The sequence below is a fragment of the Phocoena sinus genome, chromosome 14 (genome assembly GCF_008692025.1).
Source record: "Phocoena sinus isolate mPhoSin1 chromosome 14, mPhoSin1.pri, whole genome shotgun sequence".
Lineage (NCBI taxonomy): Eukaryota > Metazoa > Chordata > Mammalia > Artiodactyla > Phocoenidae > Phocoena > Phocoena sinus.
Window position 1 is genome coordinate 60,258,431 of NC_045776.1, and position 27,785 is coordinate 60,286,215.

A 27,785-nucleotide genomic window follows, 5' to 3' on the forward strand; every position below is an offset into this window, starting at 1 on the left:
GATCACCTACGTTTGTCACTAGACTCAGCTCAAAACGATTTAATTTTATACACAAATCTCGACACCATTAACAAAGACTTGCCATTACTTTGGGCACTTGACAGAACCTACGTTAGGGTCTAAAGATTTCTCCAAAATGGAAGTTTGGTCAGTGGAAGCCCAGCTGAATGAACATAAGGCTTCCCAGTGTGCTTTGCTTTCAAACATCTGATTTATTCTCTTAGAATCCCGTGTGACCTTCTCAGCACCGGGGCCGCCTGTTTCCTCCGCGAGATGCTCTCAATGGCTCCTCCCTGGGCTGGGCATCCTGTCTCTCCTCCCACCTGTGGCTCTCAGCTCAGTCATCCCAAACCCTGCCATGAACCTTTCTCTCTGGGCCGCAGGGTCGCTCCTGGGGGAGCCGCTGCCCTTCCCCGACCTCGTTACACCTTTGAGTGTCTCTCCCTTAGACCCCAATATGCGCTGCTCTTATTTGCCTCCGGGGTGTCTGTTCTCAGTCACGTTTAAATTTCAGCATTTGTCTCCATAAGCTGTGCCCCTCAGACCACCATCTATCACCTTATTCATCTATTTCCCACAGTTGATTTCTCATCCTTCCCATGTTAAGTGACTTAGACCATCTCACCACGATTTCAACGAGGTTGAACATTGGCTCAAGGACACCTATTCCTGAGGGTGGGTGTGGTCCCCTCATTTACCTGGAGACTTGAGTCTCAGAGAGGGTAAGTGATCATGCTGGATCACACAGCTTCTAAACTGCACGCCCAGAGTAAGCCTTTTCCAGGGCCTGAGGAAGAGCTCCGCAAGTCGGAATTCATAATCTTGTATTCTTCTCCTTTAGAAGGGCCCCAAAACTTGCAGTGGAACCTCAGAAGATGACCTATTTTCCTTTCCTTGTCCTACCCAGAGCCAAGGGCTTCCAGCTGCTGGGACGTGTACAAATTCATCACACACTATGCAGCTATTCTTGCACATTGCTCTAAATGTGGATGGTATTCCACATTCTTCAAGTATGCCTTCCCTGTTACTTTGAGACTCTTTTCTCTCCTCTGACTGCTTGAGGACCCCTGTAGCACCTGCCCCACCCCCTCCATGCTGGCACAGCCCTCACTTCTCTTAACGAGACTGCCTGATTCTGCTCTGGCTGCTTTAACAAATACCACAGACTGGGCGTCTTAAACAACAACCAATTATTTCTCACAGTTCTGGACGCGGGGAGTCCAAGATCGAGGTGCCAGCAGACCACATGTAGCAGAGAGAGAAGAAAGAGAGAGAGGCTCCCCTGTTTCCTCTTATAAGGGCACCAATCCCATCATGAGGCCACCCCCCCCCACCATGTTCTAATTACCTCCCAAAGGTAATTACTTTTAATTATCTCTTAAAACAACTCCATGGGGTTAGAGTTTCAAAATATGAATTTGGGGGACTTGAGCCCACGGTCATAGTGGACCCCAGTGCTGCACGGTTTGCCCTCCACAAGGGCAGGTCTAAACAGGCATGTCTGCTGAGCATTGGAGAGAGTTTGAAGTTGGCTTTGATGGAGTACTTATACCACGGGAATCAGCAAATTCGATAACACAGGCCTTTCTTCTCTTAAAGAGCTGGTTTACCAGTATACCCTTAATTGGTCTACTTAATCATCTTTTCTCCATTGACCTATTCTGCCAATTTATTGTATATTAAGTTCCCAAAATACAGGATCTGGTCTGAGCTCTCTATGCCATTTTGTCAGCCTATTTATCTGTTCTTTGGCTTGTACTGTCCTGTTTTTTATGACTGTGCCTGTGAAGCATATCTTAATAGCTCACAGAACAAAATTCCACTCATCTTTTTCCACTCCTCTTAACTTTTCATCGGCCATTAAATATTAGAATAGTATGCCATGTACATTTCAGAACCAATTTACCAAGTACCTTAAAATACATGTCTGGCATTTGATTGAGGTTGTTTTAAAATTATAGAACAGTGTTGGGAGAATTAATGTCCTCAAAAATTAGTCATCCCATCCAGGAACATGATTAATTTTCCATTTACTCAAATTCTATTTTACAAAATGTAATTAGGTTTTAACATTTTTTCTGAACAGCGTTTATTCATGATTTGTTAATTTCTGAGGCTGCACGGATAGTGTTACAATAGTGAATGGCATCTTATTTTTTTCTGTTTTCTAGAAAAAGCGCTATTGGATTTTGAGATTTGACTTTGCTAAACTCTCACTGCTTCGGTTGGGTTTTGTTGAATTTTCTCTTTCATTTTCAGATCACGGTGTCTGAAAATAATGATATGCTTATGTCTTCCCTTTCAATTACACTGCCTCTCCTTCCTTCCTCCCTCCCTTCCTTCCTTTCTTTTTTCTCTTTCTTTCTTCCTTTCTCTCTGTCTTTCTTTCTTCCTTTCTTTCGAATGATGACCAGCACCTATGGTGCCAGGTTCAGCTGTAGCAATGATAATAATCAGTCAACAGAACTTGATCCAGAAATGACCCAGATATTGGCACTATCAATGAGATGTTAAATATGTTAAATATTTAAATAAATAAATATTTAATTAAATAAGTATTTCAATAAAGATGTCAAATGTGTTAGAGAATCTAGTGCAACAGATGGACAACATGCATGAACAGATGGGGAATTTTGGCAGAGAGACAGAACTATAAAAAGAGTCAAATGGCAATGCTAGTCGTAAAAAACATGATATCAGAGAAGAACTCCTTCAGTGAGCTTATCACCGAACTGGACACATAAGAATGAAAAAAATTCGTGAACACAGATAGGTAAATAGAAATTAAACCAAGTGAAACACAAAGAACAAAGAGAAAAAATAATAAAGCAAAACATGTAAGAGCTGTAGGACAATATGGAATACATACAATTGGAGTGGACAGGGAAAGAGGTCCGGCGGAGGAAACATGTGAAGACACAATGGCTGAGAATTTTTTAAATTAGAGAGTCGACAAACTACAAATTCAAGAAGCTCAGGGAAACTGAAATGGGATAAATAAAAAGAAAAACATACCTAAGCACATCATAATCAAACTGCAGAAAACCAAAGAGAAAACAGAAAATCTTGATGGCAGCAGGAGAATGAAGACAACTTACATAGAGAAAAAGAAATTATAGCCAATTTCTCATCAGAAATCCATCAAGCCTAATTAAAATCAAGAGATGTCTTTAAAGTATTGAAAGAAAACTCAATAAGCCCAGCGTTCTGTGTCCAGTGAAAATACCTTTCAGAAATGAAGACAGAACAAAGGCTTTTTAACAAAAGCCAAAAGAATTCACTGCCAAGAAATATTGAAGAAAGTTTTTCAGGAAGAAGGAATAGGATAGCAGATGGAAATGTGTCTGTACACAAAGAAAAGAAGTGTGATGGAAATAATAAAAATAATGTTACATATAACAGACACTTTCCTTACTTTTAATATCTTTAAAAGGGAATTGAATATCCAAAGCAAAAATATGAACGATGTGAAGCTTATGACATACATAGAAATAAACTGAATGACAACCATAGCATCGCACACACACGCATGCGTGCGCACACACACACACATGCACGTTTCCTATAACAAAAGACTTAAATAAGATCCAGAATCTTATAACATAATACCCAAATTTCCAGGATCTAATTGAAAACTGCTCATCATACCACGAATCAGGAAAATCTCAACTTGAATGAGAAAAGACAATTAACAGAGGCCAACGCTGAGGTGACACAGATGCTGAAATTATCTCACAAGGATTTTACAGCAGCTGTCATGAAAACGCTTCAACAGGAAATTTTGAACATGTTTGAAACAAATGAAAAATACAAAGTCTTGGCAAAGAAATAGAAGAAGTACCAAGAAATAAAGAAGAAGCAGATGGAAATTTTGTAACATATATATAATAACTGAAATTAAAAACTCTGTAGATGGGTCCAGCAGAAGAACAGAGAGACAGAAGAAGAATCACTGAACTTGGAGATAGAACAATACAAATCACCCAGTTCTAACAATGGGGAGAAAACTTTTTGTTTTGAAAAAACAAAATGAACAGAGCCTCAGGGATTTGTGGTACTATAACAAAAAATCTAATACTTGTGTCATGAAGTCCCAGAAGAAGAGAAGAGAGAGTGGGACTGAAAAGACATTCAAAGAAGTAATGACTACAATATCCCAAATTTGGCAAAAGGCGTAAGCTTAAAGATTCAAGAAACTGAGTGAACAATAAAAAACAATAAAAAACTGAATCGGCTATACTCCAATATAAAATAAAAAGTTAAAAATAATAAAAAAACAAAGAAATTCATGCCAAGACTCAACATAATCAAACTTCTGAAAACTGAAAACAAGAAAAGTATCTTGAGAGCAGCAAAAGAGAAATAACACTGTACCTATAAGGTTCTGAATTTCTCATCAGAACCCTGGGGAAGACAGAAGGAAGTATCCTAAGATTTTTCAAGAGCTGAAAGAAAACTGTCAACCTGGAATCCTACATCCAGCAAAAATATCCTTCAGGCATGAAAGGGAAGCCTACACAGTCTCAGACGAAGGACAAGTAAGAGAATTTGTCACCAGCAGATGCACCCTGCAGGAATGGCTTATGGAAGTTCTTGAAACTGAAAGGAAAGGATAAAAGAAGGAATCTTGGGAACATCACGAAGGATGAAAGAACGTGGAAAAAGCAAAAATATGGATAAATGGACTTTTCTTCTCCTCTCGAGTTTTTAAATGACATTTGATTTTGAAGCAGAAATTACAACATTTGTGCATTTCTCATTCTTATAAGCCCCACATATTCAAGAGATATTATTCCACTGCACAATCCTGCTCACTCATCTCTCGGGAGTTTTTTCTCTTACAGTTTATCATAGCTGAACAAACAATAGATTGGTTTTGCCAGAATGTTCCGGATCCTAAGCGAACAAAGATAGAAAGATTGATTATGATTTGGTTTCTACTTGGTGATTTGTTTAGATATTTGAAGAGACATCAGCTCAGAGTATCATCTCCACGGCTGAACCTTGCCAGTGATAAGAAGGTGCAAGTGATGGATTCAAGGACTCAGCACAGTAACAGAATGAGCGTGAATTGAGAGTGAGACCTGTCATAAGGTCTGTACGCTCTATGAGGGACGGCGGTTTCAAGGGTGTTCACCATCTCGAAGGCCAGAGATTCTCCATGTGATTGTGTGTTTGCTTTTACTTCTTACCTAAACTTAAAAGGAAGGAATGAGAAGTTTCATTTGAGATGGTGGTCCCAGCACGGTCCCAGCAGAGAGGGGAACCATCTCTGACTTTCGGGTCTACTTTGCAACTGGTTCAGAACCTGGTATTTACCAAGAGCTTATTATTTTCCAGGAATGTATCTCTCAATAAATATAGAAAATATAGCAGCCTGTCGATAAATGACAGCTGTCATTACTGCTGTGGTTATTGTTGTTATTAAAGACGACCAGCACGTGGGAAAGACTCCTGGTCATGGAACCACACCAACTGGATGAGGAGAGTTAGAGAGTAAGAACCATGCCCAGGATCACACATGGGGAAGGGCCTCAGGGGTGATAAAGATGAGACCAGGACGGTTGTCCAAGGATGACATGAACATACATACAGGAATGCACTTTTAGCCAACTTACAGCTTTAAACAAATGCAATAAATTGAAGTTAGAATGTGTCTCAAAAAACATAGTAAAAGGAAAATGTATATACAATTGCAGAAATAAGTACAAATATATCCAGTAATCACAACCATAAATTTTTAACTTACATGTTAAAAGAGAGATTGAATTTTAAAATCCAGCTACATGCTGATTATGTAAATGGAAATATCAATAGATTTTGGAAATGCTATGCTGAGTTTAAGAAATGAAGTTGTTTTCTAAGATGATACCATGTGTACATAATTTTAAAACACAGAACAGTATTATCTATTGCTTATGAATAGATATGTAATTAAAATGTAAAAAATATAAACTAGAGGGACACTCACTGGATCTGTGATGGTAGTTCTCTGAAGAGGAGGTGAGTGAGTTCATACTTGCGGGTCCGGGTTGGATACAACTTTGTCATCATCTACATATTTCATTTTAATAAAACCCAGAAAAAAATGACTAAATGCTAGCTCTCTTGTCTTTTATAGAGAGTATTTGGATTTGTACATGCTTCTGCTTTAAAAAAAAACAAAAAACAAAACAGAAGGAAGAAGACCTTTAGAATAAAAGCCAGTGGGCACTTGTGCACTGCTGTGTAAGGGGTGCCAGGCCCACTGGGAAAATGATCTCAATGATGCTAAGAGTTGGGAAGAAGGACTTTTAGATTCTCACGCAAAAACAGACATAAATTTGTCCTTTGATTGCTCTGAACATTAATAAAACTGTGTGCCTACCAAACGTAAAATAGATAACTAGTGGGAAGCAGCCGCATAGCACAGGGATATCAGCTCGGTGCTTTGTGACCACCTAGAGGGGTGGGATAGTGAGGGTGGGAGGGAGGGAAAAGCAAGAGGGAGGAACTATGGGAACATAGGTATATGTATAACTGATTCACTGTGTTATAAAGCAGAAACTAACACACCTTGTAAAGCAATTATACTCCAATAAAGATGTAAAAAAAAGAAAACAAAAAAACTGTGTACTCTGTACAAAAGAGCACTGTGTGTACTAGGAATAAAATGCATGCAAGAAAAATGTAGAGTTGGGGTCCTGTCTAGCTTACAATTTTGCACGAAGGTATAGCACGCACCACAGCAAATGTTGTGTGATTCAGACAAGATGCGCTTGTTGCTATGGAAACATGGGAAACTCAATAACAGTTCCAGGATTGTCTTGTCATCTGGTTCATAGGGTTAATATGAGGGGCAAGTGAAGTATTTGCAGCATCTTCTGCATTCTATAAACTAACATCAGTGTAGGTTACTATTTGGAGTGTGATTACTAAGGGTGAAGAAGTTCACGGTGGTAGAATAGCCAAGTCCCTGATTTTGTTTTCATCTGATAATTTGAGATTATGGCCTTGGAGAAAATTATGAAACATAGGAAGACTAGTATTTGTTTGGTGCAGAGTACCTGAAATTAACTAGGGAATAGTTTTTAATTCATTACTGAGCCAGCCACCGTCATCCCTGGGTTCCTAAGAAAACGCAGTTGGAAGATCGTATGTAAATGAGGCTCTCGGGAAGTGCTTTGCGCATCTGAGCCAACTTTTTCTGGTTGAATGATTTTTTAGAATCACATTAAAGCCTATTCATTATTTGGATATTGAAAGCCAACTTCTCACAGACTCCTCCACCCAGGGAGACCTCACCATCGGGAGCTCTGAGAGTTGCTCCTGGCAAAGGAGGGGCTGCACACCATCTGCCTCCTGACAGTGAGAGAGGGTGGTCGAGCAGAGAGGGGAGAGCAGACTTCTGTTGGAGGTGCAGTGGATGGATCTGTGGGCTTCCAGAAAGAGTAAGGGCCCCTCCCCTCCTCCGCGCTGTGCCGGGACGGGAGGACGTTAGTGCCGCTTCTCAGCTTGGGCTACTCGTGCTAAGAAGAGGATGCAACGCGAAAATCCCTCAAAGCAATAGCCAATTGAAAATCAATGTATACTTAGGTTTGAAATATATTTAAGGACAGCCATTACATTTCTTAGTGACATACTCTGCGTATCTGTGAAGCTAGGAAATATCAATGAATTTTGGACTCCATCTACGTAAGGATGAGGAGGAAGTGAAAATCTCGACACCTGAATCCTGAATTGGATCCAGTTGGCCTAATTTCTCCTTCTCCTCTTTCCTTTTCCCTCTGATGTAGTAAAACCATTTCTAGGAAGAAATGTGCTTTAGAGTCAACCTCTCAGTCCTCTCGGCTCCCAGGTTGGGGATGACAGCAGTTTCATGTCCCCTGTGGTCAGACTGTACCCAGAAAGGATTCTCTTTCAGACTGTGATGGGGATGGAGGTAGGACCTGGGACCCCGGACCAGCGCTGGTGCCTGGGAGGACTGCTAAGATATCAAAATTGGACCACAGCGCTGTGGACTGCTGTAAACCACACATCACTGGTGACTAGCCAGGACTCCCTGCAACTAATGTTATTTTCAGTGACTGACTATTTTTCTTTTAACATCTTTATTGGAGTATAGTTGCTTTACAAGGGTGTATTAGTTTCTGCTTTATAACAAAGTGAATCAGTTATACATATACATATGTCCCCATATCTCTTCCCTCTTACATCTCCCTCCCTCCCACCCTCCCTATCCCACCCCTCTAGGTGGTCACAAAGCACCGAGCTGATCTCCCTGTGCTATGCAGCTGCTTCCCAGTAGCTATCTATCTTACGTTTGGTAGCGTATATATGTCCATGCCACTGTCTCACTTTGTCACAGCTTACCCTTCCCCTTCCCCATATCCTCAAGTCCATTCTCTAGTAGGAGTGACTGACTTTTAATATGATCTGCATGTTCATATAAATTTATGTTGTGTTTAGGACACAGCAGTGCACGTAGCGCTAGCAGCTGGGGCCTGTCTTTTCTTTTATCTTTTCTTTTTTTCATTTTTTAAAAATTTTATTGAAGTATAGTTGATTTACAATGTTATGTTAATTTCTGCTGTACAGCAAAGTTACTCAGTTATACATATATATATATTCTTTTTCATATTCTCTTCCATTATGATTTATCACAGGATATTGAATATAATTCCCTGTGCTATACAGTAGGACCTTATTGTTTATCCATCCTATATATACTAGTTGAGATAGGGATTTTCTACTCAGTAACTTACTGTTGCTGCTCACGGTGGGGAGAACAAACCAGGCCGTCCTCGCCCCGGCATTCAAGGCCCTGCAGGCAGCTGTCCAGTCCCATCTGTCACCTCATGTCTTACAGACATGGTCTATTTCCAAACAAGTCAGGGACCAGCGACGCTGCATCTTTGCTCGCCACGCCTTCAGCTCAGAGCGCCCTTCCCTCTGAAAATGGGACCCGTCACGCTCATGGCCCACAACACTAAGTCCTGGGGACACATGAGGGAGGCATGTGTGACCCCAGAACATCCTACTTCTCCACGCAGCACATTACCCACCACCCACCAATGAGTTAAAAGTTGAGATAACACAACAAGGAAATAAACATGCATCTTAAACATAAGAAAAAATGCTCAGTTTCATCCATAGTAAGAGAAATGCCAAATAAAACCTCACTAAGATACCATTTCTGATTAGCAGTTTGACAATAATAAAAAGTGTGATAAAACAGCATGTGGCTGAGGGAAAGGGGCGTTTTCACATAGAATTGGCAGGTGTGTAAACACCAATCAGTGGGGATGGCTATTTGGAAACATCTAGTAAATGATAAGTACATCCGTCCTTTGACCCAGAAATTCCACTTCCAGGAATGCATCCTCCCCATATATAGGTTGATGTGGGAAATAATATACGTACAAAATTATTTAGTGCATCATTGTAACCGCAAAGGAGGGTAAAACACCCAAGTGTCCCTTAGTCGGGGTTGGTGCCCTCACTCACCTGTTATATGAACTAGATCACAGTGCAGGCAGGGCCCTGGGATGTGACTACGGGAGGAATCGAGGAAAATCTATACGATAAATTGTTCCGTTAGGTGCAGACAGTACAGGTCACATTTTAAAGGGGGAGGAATGTTTATTTCTATTTGCTTCTGCAAGTGTGAAGACAGTCTGAGAGGATACACGGGAAGCCAAGAGTCATGGTGACCTGTTGCTTTGTTCTATTCTGGGGAAGGAGAAAACTGGGGAATGTGCTGGAAGGAGATGTTGGCCCTCATTTTAAAATATTTTCTGCTTTGTGAGCCATGGTAATGTGTGCTCTAACCAAAAATTAAACAAGTTCGTTTTCCAAAATTAAAGTGGATTTGCCATTTGAGGTGGGGGAGGGCTAACTTGCAACATTGGAAACAGGGGCTCGGGATGCGGCACTGAGAATTCGGAACCTTCATCTGAACTCTTCCGGAAAAGTTGTCCAGATCCAACACAGGCATCCCCTCAGTGGGGAGGGAGGGGGCAGGGGAGGGAAGGGGATGGGAAGGAGGGGGAGGGGGAACGAGGGGGCGGGGAGCAGAGGACCTAGAATTTGCTGAAACCACTCTTGGCATAATGAGTTAGATAAATTTATTACCATCAGTTTTTTCTTTTATTTGAACAAAAATGTCCCATTTCTTAGGACACGATGGTATGGCTTCATCGTAGGGTCTGTGATTTGAGAAACAAGTGCCCACCTACCCATTTAATTCACAGTTTCAATAATGAGGCCAAGAAAGCTGAAGGCAGAACTCTGGGCTCACACAGCTGGGGCCTCCATCGTGGGGAAGGTCACTTAAACCACTGAGCTTTTGGTCCTTTTATGAAAATTGGAGTCAGCCCCCGGGTATGACGTCAGATTCCACCAAAAGACAGCCAAGGGGAAGGACAGCCATCCTGTGTCACCTCCCCAACCTCAGGTGTCCTGCTTGGGCTGCCTGTCCCGTGCCCTCCTCATCCCTCGGGGCCCCTCAGGACCCTCAGGTGGGGCAGGAAGGGACTCAGGCAGACACAGCCCCTCCCGAGGGCACTGCCCACAGCCTCCTGCTCTCCCTGATGACATCAGCCTTCAGTGGGTCTGCCAGGGGACGGAGAGAGAACAGAACAAGGGGTGCTGACTTTGGAGATATATCCACAGCAATTCCTGGGGCAGGAACTCAGAACCATCCTCTTAAAAGGAAAATCTGTTCCCCGGGGGGCATTCCTGTGGACTTTGCACACAAAGGCTCATTTGCCACATTTCTCTGGGTGTCAGGGTGGTGCCTGGATCAGCCTCCGTCTGGTCAGCAGAACCCTGTTTATTCGCAAAGCAGGAGCAGCCTCTCCACAGCCTTGAAAACCAAACTTCTAAACACCCACCATCAGGCCCACGAGTTTCTCTCCACTCTGCTGGCGCTGCCTCGGTCATGCTCTGGGACAGTCCTGGAGACGTCCAGCCCGCAAGCGCGCAGAGGGATGCATCCTTGTACCCTGATCACCAAAGGGTGACTTCAAAGCAATGGTCATCTCCTAAGAGGTCCAAGGCTCAATTCCCTCAGGTGAACGTTGGTAAGATTGAATACTTTCCTGACTTGCAAAAACACTCTCATCCACGCACACAGAAGGGCGCAGGAAGGCCTAAATCCTAGCCAACCACTCAGCAAGAATTTGCACATCTCGTAGACACATCAAATATAGTTTACTCTTCTTCCCAGCTGTGCTATGATGGGTTGGCCTCCCCAGCGCATAAGCACCTTGAGATGAAAGAAACAAAACGGGACAGAAGTGATCGGGTGAATAAACCGAATCCCCACACATTCCCTCAAAGGAACCAACGTATCTGGGGAAGATGGATGTTCCCCAGGGACCCACCGTCCCTCTGAGATGAACCCGCCTCCCTCCCCTCTGGCATCCCAGGCCAGGGGCACATCGGAGGGCAGTACCCACAACTCCTAATGATATGAGCTAATCCTCCCAGGGTCCTGAGGGGATGTAATTATGCAGCCAGGGTTCTGAAAAGGCTGGTGAAACGTCAGAAGCTTCACAGCTGTATTTCCACACTGAGAGAGATTTGCCATCGTGGGAAAAAAAAAAGGTTCCTTCATGTAGCGTCGAGCCCTCCTTGACTGTGGGGTCGCTGGGTGCATACATTTGATTTCCAGATTGAAAGTTCCTGATGCTTTTTGTGACTGGCTGGGTAATCCTGTACCACCCAACCCATTGTCCACTCAAACTCCCCATCAGTGGAGGATAAGCCCCCTCCGGGAGCCCCTGAATTTCCACAAAGGCTGAAAAAACTCCCTGGCAACTCCGGCGGTTTCGCATCCACGCAGGGGCATTTGCTTGGCGGTCCCCACCCCCATGCCGTCCCCAGCACACAAAAAGGCTTCTATTTTTTCCAGGGATTACATGGAGGGCAGAGAAAAGAGCAGCTAGGACACGTGACACAGGGGGTGCTGTGAATAGCTGGCTGAGCGGGGCTTTGAGCCTGCGGCTAATTTACTGCCTGGGTTTCCTTTCCTGCGGCTTTGAAGGGGCCGTTGTACTCCACCCACCAAAGTCCTAATCGCCCTGCCTATCCTCCCATCCACCCAAGGAACTAACTCCAAAGCACTCTGACTTATTCGAAATAAAATCAAATAAAAGGGATGCTCAAGAAATCCTTATCCCTGAAGCCCATTGCCTCGAAGCCAGGTTTCTGAAAAGCCCTGTAAGAGTATCTTATTCCAGCCTGAGAGTGGCTTCCGAGCTCGCCCCCCTGGCTGGCCTGGCTCATGCAGGGAGTGGGAAGGCCCAGCTCCAAGTCTCTGCTCCCAGCTTGGTGCCTGAAAGACCCCCACTGTGTCTCCAGGCCTTCTCTCCGGGTGAGGAGTCCTGAGCGGGACGAGGCGGGGCCGGTCTTCCAGCCAATCGGTTTGATCAGAGCCATTCCTTCCTCTGCTCCTGGAGGTTAGGGGCAACCCGAGAGAATGGGTCCCTAAGAAGATTAAATATCCAATGAAAAGAGAAGCTGAAAGCAAACTGCAGGAGTCGAAGAAGGGAAAATCGAACAGGGGATTCACAGATTTTGAAAGGGGTAAGTATGTGTTCCTTTCTCTCATCACCAATTCTAGTGGCAAGTTAGGAAAATGAAGGGGCTAAGTTTTGATTCTAGTTCTAAATGGTGCAGGGTCACCAGTCTGCCAACCCTCCATGTGCTCACAGACCTGATAACTAGGAAAAAGGGCTTAAAAACATGTCAAGATTCAAAAGCACCTTTAAATGTGATTTCAAGTGCCATTAACTTTCAAATTGGCATTTTTATGACTCAAAGCAAAGTTAAACTTCATATATTGCGATATTAGAACCAGTCGAACAGTTAGAGGCTGCTTATACCTGAGATGTATGATCTTTCCACACCATCCCCTGGCTCAGAAACAAATTTTAAATATAAGATGCTTTCTCATTTATTAAGGAAAAGTGAATTTTGGAAGCTAAAGATGGCTGAATTTGTGTTGTGATATTAAATGCACATAGTTATCAAGTGTGCTATTTCATTCCATTCTTCACATCTGTAAACACTCACCCTCACCTGTCAATTCTGTGACTATACTTTTGATCCAAATGGAACATTCAGCGTTGTGACGCACAGAGCACGGTATTATTTTTAACTAGGAGGTTTGAATAAAACTTGACAACGTCGTTGTGGAACCTGACAAACGCTTGCGATCATCCACCTCATCTCACCCCCATCCTGTGGTTTGAAAGTGGATTCTGGAAATCAGAGCTGGACCCAGAGCCCTGGTCACGTGGGCGTGGGGTTCCAGGGCCCCCAGCCTCGCACGGTTTCCCTGACAGCTGCCATCTGGAAAACATTAAATCGCCTCATCCTTTATATGGGTCCATTATGTTCTACCAAATTCATTACCAATGATCAACTGAGGGCGGAGAACGTTTGAAATCAAAACGAACAGGAAATACTTAATGAAGAAAGGGATGTAAATGAAAACGAGTTCCTGGTGACGGTGACAAGGAGACAAGTGCTGGACCTGCTGTGTGTCCCTTAAATGCACTGGCTTTGGCAATACTTTTTGAATCACCTAAAGGTAAGAAATTTAGCTCTCACACATGTGAGAAAAAGTACGGCCCAGGTCTAAGCTGACGTGTATCTTCAACGACACTTGGAAGGTTTGTGTCACAGCCAGGAAGCCAGGTTTTTGGCAGGTTGTTATCTACAAAGGGAAAACGTACACAAGAACCTCCTCTCTGAGAAAGGGCCCCCAAAGCAGTGTGACTCTAAAGAAAAATCTTTCCCACAGACACTGCCTGTGGTACCCTAACCCTAATAAAACCATTGATGGAGGGGCCACCAAGACCCTGCCATTCACAGAGAGGGCTGCCCGCCAACCTGGGCCAGGCACCACCTTTCCATAGGATACCTATTCTTCATGTGGATCTGTCCCTGGTTTCTGACATTCAAGCCTCAGACATTGGTGCTCAGAGTGTACTTTCCTACCTCTGGCTGTGAGCTGGCTTCTGTGCTGTGGGGATGGCCCCTTGCCCCTCCATCACCCCACAGAAACAGAAGCTGCATCCATCGGATCGTGCTGGCCTCTACCTGTGAGCAACAGACAGGTGTGCACACGCTCCCTTGGGGACACGGATGGGGAAGGGAACCAGATGTCCCCCTCCTCAGCTGGTCAGGAGGGTAAGACAAATGCGCTTCCACCCTTTGTGCCAAAAAAATGCAAGCTCCGAGCATGTGAGAGAGAGAGAGAGACAGAGACACAGAGAGAGAGGAGGCTGGGCTCCTTATCAAGGGCTTCCTTGCCAGCTGGCATCAGCGAGCTGTGTGGGGATGGGGCCAGGAAACGCTGGTCGGGAGCTCCACGGAGGGGCAGCCACCTGGCACTTGTGTAAATGTCTGCCCCCGCGAGAGCGACCCCACTATCACCTACAGCTTGTTCAAGCGCAAGTTCCCCACCAACCCAAGCCTGTTTCGTTGCACGTCTGCTGCCCCCTGCCTGGGAGGGACCCCCGAGTCCCCGTAGCCGTCGTGGCTGTGTCTCCTCCTCCCCACAGAAAACCTCCCCAAGGTGGGGATGCCCCGCTCAGCCCCGACATCAAGGGCTCTGCTTGGAAGTAGCCCAGCTGGGTGCCTTCTTCAGCCGGGATGCTCACCAGGCCACAGCCCATCGTTTGTAAAGTAAACTCGGAATCCATGTTTAAACATCCAAGGGAAAGGAGGGGCTTTCCCAGCACCCTGTTCCAGCAGCCCTCAAACGCCCCCCTCAACTTCCCCGCCTGCCCTCCGCCCGCTTTCCTTCCTCCTCAGCCCCGGGCAGGTGACGTGCGCTTTCAGCAGGCCAGGCGTGACCAGGAATTGTTATGCCCTGAACTGATGCAAGAAAACACTCTTGTAAAGTGGATCGATGAACAAGGGCACGTGAGTGCTCACGAAAAGCACGCCCCAGTGTCAGCTCTGGGCTTTTAGCTTTCCTGAAACCCATGTCCAAATCCAGTTCTATGGACTGGATCACGTAACCGACTTGGAGATGAGATGGATCTTTATAAAGTTCCCTGATAGTGTTTACATAAGTACACGAAGAAATGAACTTGGAAAGTAAACACGTCACCCCCACCTGTGCACACTCACGACGTCACTAACAAATTTCAGCACCTCTATGGTACCATGATCACCATCGTAAATCTGACAAAAATCGTCTCTGAATGACAGAGACCCGTCCAGGTAGCACTGTGAGGAAACCATTTCATTTTCTGTGGCAAGGTGAATTGTTTCAATATTTCTGATGCTGTACATATTAAGAGTAAGCTCACGGTTCAGACTTAGCCCTTCTCATTCCAAATACGACCCCCCCACCAGGAATAAACTAAGAAAAAACATAAATGACTTGTGCAAAATAGGGGGAAATTAAAATCAACTCAAATACCCTCAGAGCTATCTACCTGCATGAAGGTGATGTCTTAGAGCTTTCAAGGTCATGAGAGAGTGCGGTTCAAGGTGACGTGAGGGTGTTGGGAAGGACTTCCCAGATGTAAAAGCACCTCCGTGTCCCCTGTTTTGTGTTTGTAGGAAAAGAAGGCTTTAGTGTCCTAGGCCTTCCCCAGATTCCAAAGAGCAGGCTCAAGTAGTTCATGATCAGGAGAATAAAGTCACCTTATTATCCTAGTTCCTCCTGAAGGGATATAGGTTGTTATAACCTGATGCAGATCTTTAAGATGTTCTGTAGAAACTAAGACCCCCACCAGGTGGAGGATGGTGACTACACGCTGACCACAAGCATGCAGACCCCAGGCTGATTGGAACAAGAAGGTTGAGATTCCCAAAACATCACCTCGTTACCTCACAACCAACCCATCAGAAGGTCCACAAGCTATTAATGTATCCTTCAACCCTCTCCCCTAACACTGTCTTTAAAAACCCTTGCCTGACAGCCCTCAGGGAGTCTGGGTCTTTTGACAATGAGCTGCCTGTTCTCCTTGCTTGACACCCTGCAAATAAACCCTTACTTGGCTGCAATCACTCGCTGTCAGAGTTTGGCTTTCTGCACCATGGGCACACGGGTCCTCGTCAGGGGCCGGGTTCCACCCCGAGCTCATCCACACCAGCTTGTTCCCTCCTTGGGAGACATTTCAGAGATGAGAGAAGTAGCTGCCGGGGTCGCCCAGTAACCAGAGGGGCAGGGCGTCACTGCCGGTCCATCGCTGGGGGGATGGCTAAGGAAGGGGCGGGTGTTCGCTGTTCGCTGCGAGTTGAGGGCCTTAGATGCATGTTTTCTCATCCAATCCTAGTGCCTTAGGAGGCAGAGACTTTTCCCACCAACGCACCCACGTGCACACCCACACCCACTCCTCTGTCCTTCCTCTGCCTCACCTTTCTCTCTATACTAATCGCTACGTGGCCTCGTGGACATGTTACTTGGTTCTGGACTCTTCCTTCTTCTCCAGAATGCAAACTGTGGGCTTATTTTTTCCTCTTTTCCCCACTCTTGGGTTGCCCGTTTCTGGAACATGGCATGTAGGTGGAGCTCAAGAAGAAACGGTTGAACTAATTGGAGAAATCAAATGCAGAGTAGTTGTCTAACTTGCCCAAGGTCTTGGAGCTGGTCCATCACAGCCCAGGGATTTGAACTCTGGGCGTCCCAACCTGGAACCCATACTCTTTCCTTTCACTGTTATGATCATCAGAAGACACGTATGTTGAGTGAAACCTTTTTTGTAGTCGCCCCACTTCTCACCTCGGTGACTATTTAGTGATAGGAGACGGGCCCCACCCCCTTCTGCTGAACAATTGTCAACGTCTGCAAACAGCTCTGGTTCCCTCCACGTGTCCAGCCTCGCAGGAAGCAGCTCCCCACCTCTCTCCTGAGCACACGTTAGCTTCTCCTTCTGAAGACCCATCTCCTCACGTGGATCCACGGAAGTAGGAGGACAGGCCAAACGGAAGACCCCACTGCCTTCACTGGGCTTAACTGCTGCTCCCCATCACTGCTCCAACTCTTCTCTGTCTTGCCAACTGACGTGGCGGATTCAAAGTCACAAACGTGTTCATACATCCTCCGCAAAGATGGTGTCACGTGGGCAGAAGGTGAAAAATTGCTGGCAGCCCGGCAATTCCCTGGGTGAGGCAGGAAGCCTGCCAGCCTCCCCAGCTCCTCCAGGGCTGGAATCAAGACCCAGCAGCCCTGAGCCAAGAACCCAGCTGCTGTGTTCGGACTTGGTGATCCCGCGTTCCTTATGAACCTTCCCGTGCGCGTGCCCTTGGGGTATCGCTGTGTGGGCAGGGCACCCTTGCCCAACGACCTTGGGTAACCCAGCACCTCATTCTTGGGGGTGCCCCTCTGCCCCCCTATGCTCTGTGAAATGTGCTGGTGGAAACCAAGCATCACAGCAGGGGGCGGAAACCTCTCACTCCAGACCCAGCCCCAGGAAGTCCCACCTCGAGCCTGTCCTTCTGATTCATAAGAAAGGCTGAGAAAGCTTTCCTTCACCTTCACCTCAGGAGGACACCGTTGGAGTTTGCTAGCGATGGGATTCCTTCCTACAACTTAAAAGGGCCAGGCTGCCCGCACAAGCCTCCTGAAGTCTCGTGGTCCTCCTGAGTTCAGAACGTCCTCCTGATTCTCCGAGGCCACCCTGCAGGGCTCTGCCCTCCTTCCCCACGCGCCAACCACCAGCGCCTTCTGTCCCCAATGATGACTCTGCTAGGGCAAAGATGAGTGACAACTCTGTGAGGCTAGCATTCATCTCTGAGCCGTGCCGCTTTTGGAGGAGCCTACACGCCCTCAGTGAGTTCTGGTCCTTGGAGAACTTTCATCTGGAAATGTCTAGAACATTCTGTGCCTGATGGAGTTGTAGCTGGGCAGACATCAAATACCCATTTTTCCAATGGGGAAGTAGGTTCTTTGAAGGTAACAGCATTCAGAAGCATCTTGGAAATGGCACAAAACTGATTATTTAGGTGCAAACGGCTGCTGTGATCTGGGCGTCACCCGTGCAGGCTGGTCAGCAGCTCTGCACGCGTGTGAGTGGCCGCTGCGGGTTCCGTGCTCCGGCCCCGCGTCCTGGGGTGCACGTGCTGCCCTGGCCTTTGTTAAGCTGCTGGTGCCCTTGACCTTCTCAGGTTTCTCTCAAAGGTGTTGTCCCTTCGATACCAGACAGTTTGAGCTCCCCGAAGACAATGGGCTTCTGCTTTCTCTTTCTGAATGTTACACCATGGATACTCCAGAGATGAAGGGTCCAAAAGATGTCCACAGAGACCAGGCCAAGAAAGGGTCCCTGACAGCCCAGAGCCAGAACAGCTGCCATCCGGCTGTTGCAGGCACTTCTTCCTCGTGAGCCAGGCCACCTCCCTGCTCTAACGGGGCGTCTCCAGAAGCTTCTCTCCACTGGCAGCCAGGGCCCCTTTCCCAACACGTGTTGTCTCAGGCCCCACATGGCCTCCAGACCACTTTCAGAGCACCCTGCATGCCCCGCCCTGACTTACCAAGTCCTGCTGCCCCCAGGCCCTTCTCTCCCCAGGAGGCCCAGCTTCTCTTTGAACCTGCCCAGAGAGTCCTCAGCTCAGAGCTTTAATTTATTGCTCCTTCCACGTGCAATGCTTTTCTCCCAGACTTTATTTACTTTTAATTTATTTAATCAACACTAATATAGCAAGGGGGTGGGGGAGGGATGAGTTGGGAGTTTGAGATTAGCAGATGCAAACTATTGTATATACTATGGATAAACAACAGGGTCCTACTGTATAGCACAGGGAACTATATTCAATATCCTGTGAAAAATCATATGGAAAAGAATATATATATGTATAACTGAGTCACTTTGCTGTACAGCAGAAACTAACACAGCAATGTAAATCATCTATACGTCAACAAAATAAATTTTTTTAAAAACCCACTAATATAGCAAGGAATTTGTGGCAACATTTACAAATCTTAACTCATCTTCCCTGATCATCACACCTCAGCTGATTTGTTAGCCCATCAGAGAGGCTTTCCTGATCCTCTGCTAAACCAGCTACCAGGTCTCCACGCCCTTTTACATTCCTTGCCGTACACGTGACCCTACACGCTGCTTCCTTCCTTTGGTTACTATTCTCTCTCTCTCTCCCCCACTGGAACGGCAGCTCTGTGAAAACAGGACAATATGCCCTTAGAATCAAGGATGGTCTCAGAGGTATACACATGGGTACTGTCTTGTGAAAAATGAATGAATATATAGAACACTCTGAGTATTTTCACCCCGAATTTCAGTGCACATAACACTCCCAAAATGGAGGCAATTATTTACTGGCAAACTTGTAGGAATGTGACACTCTCCCGTTCACACGTGAAAACTCACCTTTCAAATTCAATTGCATAAGATCACTGCCCATTTGAACTCAGAAATGGAATATACATTCCAAGGACATGGTCATGAGGACAAGGTTTTTGTCTTCAGGTCTTAAGACAACCATTCTATTCCTTAGGGTTTCCTACTGGAGGCCCAATGCCTTTGCCATTTGAAGAACAAAACATGCCTCCATGACAAAAATCCATTCCTTTCCCTGTGCCACTCATCTTTGGGGACCCAAGAGGTATTTTGATCCTATAAGTATTGATAACTAAGGGAAAAGTAATTTTCAGGTCTTAAATTATCACTGAACATACAATCAGAACTGAAAGGAAGCAGGATTGCCTCTCTAGCTCAGAGGGTTTTTAAATCCTTTTTATCTGACCAAGACCCACGGTAAAAATCACATCTTGTATCATAACCTGTACTCATTCACATACAGACTGGAATGAATGATTCACAGAACCATCTGTACCGTTACCGCCAATAATATTCTCCTGTATCTTTGTTCTCTTCTATTCTAGTACATTCTTCAAAAGGCCGGTCTAGCTCACCTAACGGTTTCACAACCTACCACCGGTTTATAACCTACAGTTTGAAGACACTGACTCCAGTCCCACCCTTTTCCTTGCAGAGAAGAAAGCACAGCCCGGGAGATTGTGAACTGCCCAGGGTCCAAGAGCTAGTGCAGAGCCAGGATGAAGCCTGGTGTCTGACTCACAGCTCCTGTCCGAACAATCGCTTCTCCTCCCCTGTGTGAGTCTCTGATCACCTGGGAAGAAACTGCATCCGTTAAAGTGTTGTCTTTTGAGCTTTTAAAACTCAAGCAGCGCTCAGCCATCAGCGGGCCGTAAACTGGCTCCAGGTGCTGACACCACGTATGTGACACCATTTCCTCTCCAAGGAAGACAGCCTACCCACGGACCTGAGCCAGCCCCGCCCCCACGAGTTAGTGATGCCCCCTGAAAGGCTGGACCCCCGCCTGGCAGAGTGGGTTTGTGTGTGGAGAGCATTGTGCCCAGAGGGCCAATTACATTGCAGAGCGGTGTGTTTCCTCACATTTGTCTCAAAGATGTTGACCTGCAGATCTGAGGTCTTCTGCACAGAGGAAAAGCATTTCAGGAGATGATAATCCCAAGAGGGAATTCCAAGGTCAAAGGTAAACGGCTGGATACACACTGGAATTAATAAACTCATTGGTTAATACGAGGTAAGCCCTAGAACTCAGAGAGGGTTCTTTTAAACATTCAGAGAGGAATCTGGACCACTAATGTCTGATACCCTTTTCTAGGTTTAAGGAAAGGGACAAGAAACATCAGCTTTCCCACGTACAATCTCGGTAGGTGGTTTGGAAGAGCCCCCAGGCCCCTGGGGGAGAGGGGTCACCTCTGACTTAGTAAGTGTGCACTGAGCCACGTAAGAGCTACACCTGCCTCTGTGGTGGCTTTGCATACAGTATATGAATAGTAAATTAAAAAGTCCAAGCAGCTGGGGATCAATACTGTCCCAGAGGAAAAGCTGAGCAGGACAGACAGGCATCATGAAAACCCCAAACCAAGGAAGGCCATGGATTGGCTCAGACGGCAAGGTGACCAGTTCCCCTGGGTCACGCGGAGGTGCTTGTGCGCCTTTACCTTTGGCTCCTCGCGTCTTCCGGCTCCCCCACAAGCAGCCGTGGTGCTCAGGGTCTCAGCGCCCGCTTGCCTGACTCAGTATGTGTGCCCCCCTGCCTCCACCCCTATCATCAGCCCCTGAGCCACGTCACTCGCTGCAGGAGCCTCCCTCCCACACAGCAGGACCTGGGGCACTGCGCCTGAGCGGGGGTGGGGGTGGGGTGGGGGTGTGTGGGGGTGGATTGGGTGTGGCATCGGGCAGGCCTTGCCTCTGGGCTCTGATGCTAAGAGACAAGGCAACAGGCAAGAGAAAACTCCTAAGTAGAAACCAAAGCAAGCGTGGGGCCATCCTTCCACAGGGGTCGGACTGGGAAAGGCAGGCACCAGGGAGCCCAGATTGGGGGCAACAGGACAGGAGAGTGTGGAGAGTGGGCAAATGTGGAGGAATCCCTTGAGCCACAGGATATATCTCAGGCCAGCCTTTGGAAGGGTGGGTGGGCTAGGATCGGATAGCATAGGATAGGGCAGGGCAGGATAGAACAGGAGAATATGGCATGTGGCCAGGGTACGGATTGTCCTGGGACGTGCTTGTGAGGACTGGGTGATGATGTAAAACGCAGCTCCTCTTGGAGGGGGTCTCGGTTGAGGAAAATGGGCCGTGCGCTTGGAAAGTTGCTCAAGTTTCCAGTTCCACGGAATGGGCTCCAGCTGACAGTATGTCCCCAGGAAGTGGCCCAAGTGCACCTAGCACAGCGCCCCTCCCTGCCCAGAGGTCAGGGTCCTTGGCTTGGTGCCAGCCGCATCACCCCCTGCGCCTCGCGCCGCCCACCGCTGCCTCCACCCCCGGTGGGGCGACTTTTTCCTAAACCAGGGGCTCTGACTTTAGCCAGAAATAGTGACTCAATAATAAAGGACACGAGGAGGTGACACTGGACCCTGTGAAACACCTTCGCTGTCAGAACGACAAGCCAGTGAGGTCATACCTCTTCCCCTCCATTATTCTAAGTCTTTATCGAAAATCACTCTACTACCTCTCACGGACCCAGGAGTTCTGTCACACATGTTAAAGTCAAACTGTAGAGACAGGGGCCTCACAAAACATGTGTGCCCAGAGCCCTGCAACCCTGAAGCCAGCAGTGGCCTTGATCTTACCTTTTCTTTTCTTTTTTTTTTTTTTTTTTTGCAGTACGTGGGCCTCTCACTGTTGTGGCCTCTCCCGTTGCAGAGCACAGGCTCCGGACGCTCAGGCTCAGCGGCCATGGATCACGGGCCCAGCCGCTCCGCGGCACGTGGGATCCTCCCGGACCAGGGCACGAACCTGTGTCCCCTGCATCGGCAGGCGGACTCCCAACCACTACGCCACCAGGGAAGCCCTGATCTTACCTTTGATCCTCCTTCTCGGTGGCTTTGGTCACATATGTCCACGGTGCCAGCTCTAGCCACACAGTCTGTCCTCAGTAAATAGGTCTAGGGAGGAAGTGAGACAGAGGCGGTAACACTAGCGATGCCCTTAATGCTTTATTTTTTATCTTCTCAAAAGTGGGCGTGCTAGGGAACTCTCCTAAGCAGTGATATAAGAGGACTTCTAGAAGGAGGTGTAAGTGGAGGTCAGATAGTGGGCCGACTTCAAATTGAAGTTCAGTTTCAGATAAAAGCGAGGTTCTCAGCCTAAAGCTGCTCAGAGAGGCCCCGGGGGGCCGAGGGCGTGGGGGAGGCTGGTGGGCCTGCCCTTTGATCCCCGCTGCATGCCAATTCCACTGCAGATTAGGAAACGTGCCAGAAACCACAAGGACAGCCGTGTGGGCTCAGGAGGGACTCGCTCTTGGATGGTAAACCCACAAATGAACACACACGTTCAGAACTCATAAATGTTCCAGAAAAGACAGCACACTGTAAAAGCAGTATGCATTTCGTTACGAAGCCAATGGACCCATTTGTTCCAGTTTTATGTCCCTGGAAGGATATATCCTGGCAGGATCACCCCAGGCTGCTCCTTTGATTTCTCCGTCCTGGGTGGTGACCTCTGCCAGCACCCCTGATGCGGACCTGGGATGGTCTCACTTCCACCTGTGCCAAGCCAGGGCTCTTAACCAGATGACTGCAGTGGAAATTTCTCTGATCTCTTTTTTTTCTGAAATTTGGGTTGAAAATGAGGTTTGAGGGTAAAGTACCCTTTATAAGCCAAGACACGAGCATCACCGGCTTAAACAGCTGAAATGATTGCTCTGCTGAAACCCTACTGCTGTAAACATGTGTGGTCACAAAACACACGATCAGACCCACGGTCACAGCCTCCGTGCAGCCTGACTGCGTTTCTGACGACCCCGTCTCCTCTGGTCTCGAGGCCTGGGAAACACCCAGCTTCTCAGAATTCGAGGGGTGAATATCTTTCATTTGATACAACTTCTTCCCAACTCAGGAAAATGGTGATGCAGACGACTGCATTTTCCAGATTCAGAAATGGCAACAGGAGGCCTTCCTGGCATTCGCCAGGCCCCCAAACCCACGATCAGCACTGACTCCTGCTCGGTGAGACCACACATCTCCACTGAGCCTGACCCCGGGCAGGACACTCTGGGCATCTCTGTTCCCCACGACGACAGTGATCTGTGGTCCTGCCCCCCTGAGGGTTTTCCTTTGCGGCAATGGGGGTGGTGAGCTGGAAGATACACGTACGTTTTTACTGGATGAATTAATACACGAATGCAGGCTGCATTCGTTCTCCGCTTTCTAGGGGACAGACTCTGTGACCATCTACTGTGGCACGACACCCACTGGCACAGAAGAGTCGCACTGCTCACCAGACAAGAGGCAGCCATGGCAACACGAGTCTCCCAAAGGAGTGAAAAAGGAATCATTCTGCGGCCCAGTACCGTTTCGGCTGTGCCTGGAAATTGTGGTTTTGTCAAAGCTAAAGGATTGTGGAATCTTAGAGCTGGAAGAGATTATTAGATCATCCAGCCCAACATCCAGCCCAGGAATTCTCTCTAAGATATCACTGGCAGGATGTGCTAAAACCTTTGAAGATTGGGGCTTTCCAGCTGAGGAGGTGTCCGGGGCATGACTGTAAGCAGCCTTTAACCAACATGTACACAGCTGCATTTGTTGTGGGCAGAGTAACTGTCCTGCGCTAAGAGCTTTGAATGTGTCCTCAGTTACCCTTCAAAACAAACTTACTAAAGAGGAACTACTGATTTCTGCATTTTATAGATAAGAAAACTGAGAGTTAGATATTAATTAACTTGCCCTTGGTCACACAACCGGTAACTGGCACAGCCAGGATTGAAAAACAGGTCAATCTGACATCAGAGCTAAACGGGTAATGTAAACTGTCCTTCCTCTGTGGCCTCGTATGCCCTATAACAAGGTGTCACCTTCTTCTTAGGGTCAAGAGGAGGCTTTCATGCTTTGGAGAGTAAGGACGTGCCTCCTTCCTGAAGATGCTTCGGATGCCAGGAAACCTCCCCACACATCTGAGGGACCACAGAACTGCCACTGCCCTTGTTTAAGGAATACTCACAGCCTGACTCCAATAATTTGCTGTGGAGTCTTCCTATCAGCCTTTCTCCCCTCTTTTTTTTTTTTTCTGTACGCGGGCCTCTCACTGTTGTGGCCTCTCCCGTTGCGAAGCACAGGCTCTGGACGCGCAGGCTCAGCGGCCATGGCTCACGGGCCCAGCTGCTCGGTGGCATGTGGGATCTTCCCGGACCGGGGCACGAACCCGTGTCCCCTGCATCGGCAGGCGGACTCTCAACCACTGCGCCACCAGGGAAGCCCTCTCCCCTCTTTTGAAAGTTGAGGCCATTTTCTTCACAACTCCAAACGTCTGGCACTTCTCACGTGTTTTTGTAAGATATTGTCAGTAACGTTGCCCGTAGTGATGTCAAAATCCTATCTTCAATTCTTGGGTTTTATGAATCGTGTTATTGAAATCATGGAAAAAAAGGCTCCAAAGGTGGGTTTCCTTCCCCCTCAGACATTTCAGACATTTCTAGTAGATTTTAACAAACTTCCCATCGTGTCAATAAATAAGGGCAGGTGAATGGTACTTGTGCATGAACCGTTTTTTTCAGTTAAATATTTTGCTGCAACTTCTACTCAGGAAATGTGTTGTAGACCAACTTTATTTTTGTCACCTTCGCTTTACCAGGACTTGAGTGGGGTGTTGACATTTTTTTTTAAATAAATTCTTTTTATTTATTTATTTGGCTGCATTGGGTCTTCGTTTCTGTGCGAGGGCTTTCTCTGGCTGCGGCGAGCAGGGGCCACTCTTCATCGCGGTGCGCGGGCCTCTCACTGTCACGGCCTCTCCTGTTGCGGGGCACAGACGCCAGATGCGCAGGCTCAGTGGTTGTGGCTCACAGGCCTAGTTGCTCTGCGGCATGTGGGATCTTCCCAGACCAGGGCTCGAACCCGTGTCCCCTGCATTGGCAGGCAGATTCTGAACCACTGCGCCACCAGGGAAGCCCGGGGTGTTGACATTTAAGTGGGGACCATGGTAAAGGAACCTACGATTTTCATCCTGGGGAAATCGCTACATCTACACCAGTCGGCCCCCTTCTTACCTACATCACTGAACAGAGGGGTTGATATTCGGAGATTATTATTAATCCTCAGGAGTCAGGACTTCGTCACAGTTTGTAGCACTGTGAAGGACTCAGTGAACATCTGGTACGATCAGCAGGGTACCCAAACTAGCACAGATGAAAAGGCTTTCCCTGAGGAAGAGGTGGAACACAGGGGCTTGTTAGGACAGTGAACCTCTTCTCTGTGACACTGTAGTGACAGTCACATGTCACTGTACATTTGTCAAAACCCATAGGAAGTACAACATAAAGAGTGAACCCTACTACAGACTGTGGCCCTTAGTTTAATAATAATATATGAATATTGGCTCATCAATTGTGACAAATGTACCACACCCAGGCAAGATGTTTGTAATAGGAGAAATGGGGGGGAGGGAGTCGAGGGTATGTGGGAACTCTCTGTACTTTTCCCTCAATGTTTTCTGTGATCCTAAACAGCTAAAAAAAACCTGTTTTAAATAAGAACAAAAGCCTCCTCTTAGCCAGTACACAAATCTGCTGCAACAAAATAAAAAGAAAGGGGAGAGAGAGAGAAAAAAAGAAGGAACCAAGGAAGGAAGGGAGGAAAAGGAAAGGAGCACTGAATGACAAAGGACCCAATTAGGAAGAACGCGTAACTCAAGAAATGGAAGAAGTTCAAATATAACTTGAGGAAAAGAAGAAATTCCCAGAGTGCTTTACACTATAGAATTTTGAAGGCACATGTTAATAAATGATTATAGCATGTGTCTGTGATATAGACAAAAAAAAAAAAAAAGTAAAATAACGCTGTATCCACTGAGGCAGGAGAGAGGTTAATTGAATGCATCATGTCCCAAAGTAAATCGGCAGTAACATGAGCTCCGTGCAGAATGCTGTGTGTCCCAGTCAGGGATTAACACCTAGAGGACAGCAGTTGCAGAAGCCTGGGCAGTAAGCGCAGGATGAGCTGGTTGTGGAACCAAACCTCCTAGAAGTGAGGGTTTGGGTTTTCGGCTGCCCTAACCCTGACTGTCAGGAAGGTGAGCTTATTTATCCAGGGCTCAGGGCTACCAATAACACTTGAGCGTGGAAGCCACCTTGGTGCAGAGTAGAAAAAGGCACAAGCTCTAGGAGAATAAGTGGGTGAATAAAAAGATGTTCTTCTGGCTGGACCAGTCAGCAAACGGCACCCTATCTGGGCACAGTGGTCAGCACAGTGCCCTTCCTTCCCCATCCTTGCTGGGGCCATGGCTCGGTGGAGTGCAGGTTGGATTTCAGCTCCCATAGTGCCCAGTGCAGGACACAACCTGCACAACCGTCCCTGTTTCTTCACTTGGACAGACTCATCCTGCAGGTGTGTAGCCCCAGATCCTGAGTTCTGGGTGCAGATCCCCCTTTGATGAATAACTGCACTGATGCCCTAGGAGTTTTTGTCCAGAAAACCCCAGTCCACCCAAGGAGGCAAAACCACTCCTTCTTGTTCAATATGGAAATGTATCAATACATGTGCTTCTAAAAATAAATATAGGGGGCTTCCCTGGTGGTGCAGTGGTTGAGAGTCCGCCTGCCGGTGCAGGGGATACGGGTTTGTGCCCCGGTCCGGGAGGATCCCACATGCCGTGGAGCGGTTGGGCCCGTGAGCCATGGCTGCTGAGCCTGCGCGTCTGGAGCCTGTGCTCCACAACGGGAGAGGCCACAGTGGTGAGACGCCCGCGTACCGCAAAAAAATAAAAATAAATAAATAAATAAAAATAAAAATAGGGGCTTCCCTGGTGGCGCAGTGGTTAAGAATCCAGCTGCCAATTCAGGGGACACGGGTTTGAGCCCTGGTCTGGGAAGATTCCACATGCTGCGGAGCAACTAAGCCCGTGCGCCACAACTACTGAGCCCATGTGACACAACAGCTGAGGCCTGCGTGCCTGGAGCCCATGCTCCACAAGAGAAGCCACCGCAATGAGAAGCCCGTGCACCACAAAGAAGAGTAGCCCCCACTCACCGTAACTAGAGAAAGCCCACGCGCAGCAACAAAAGACCCAATACAGCCAAAAATAAATAAATAAATTAATTAAATTTTTAAAAAGACAAAACATTAAAAATAAATATAGAGATAAACTGAGTCAAACTTATCAGATTAATTATTTGTGTTGATTTACATTTATAAACAGAATGATAAGATGTGTGGGTTACCTCTGAAGTCTTAAAATTTGATTTTAACATTTGCCATTTGAATCAGTCAGATATTCATGTGAAGTCAGATAACTCATAAATCATCTTTTCTGCACATAAAATCACTGCTTTAA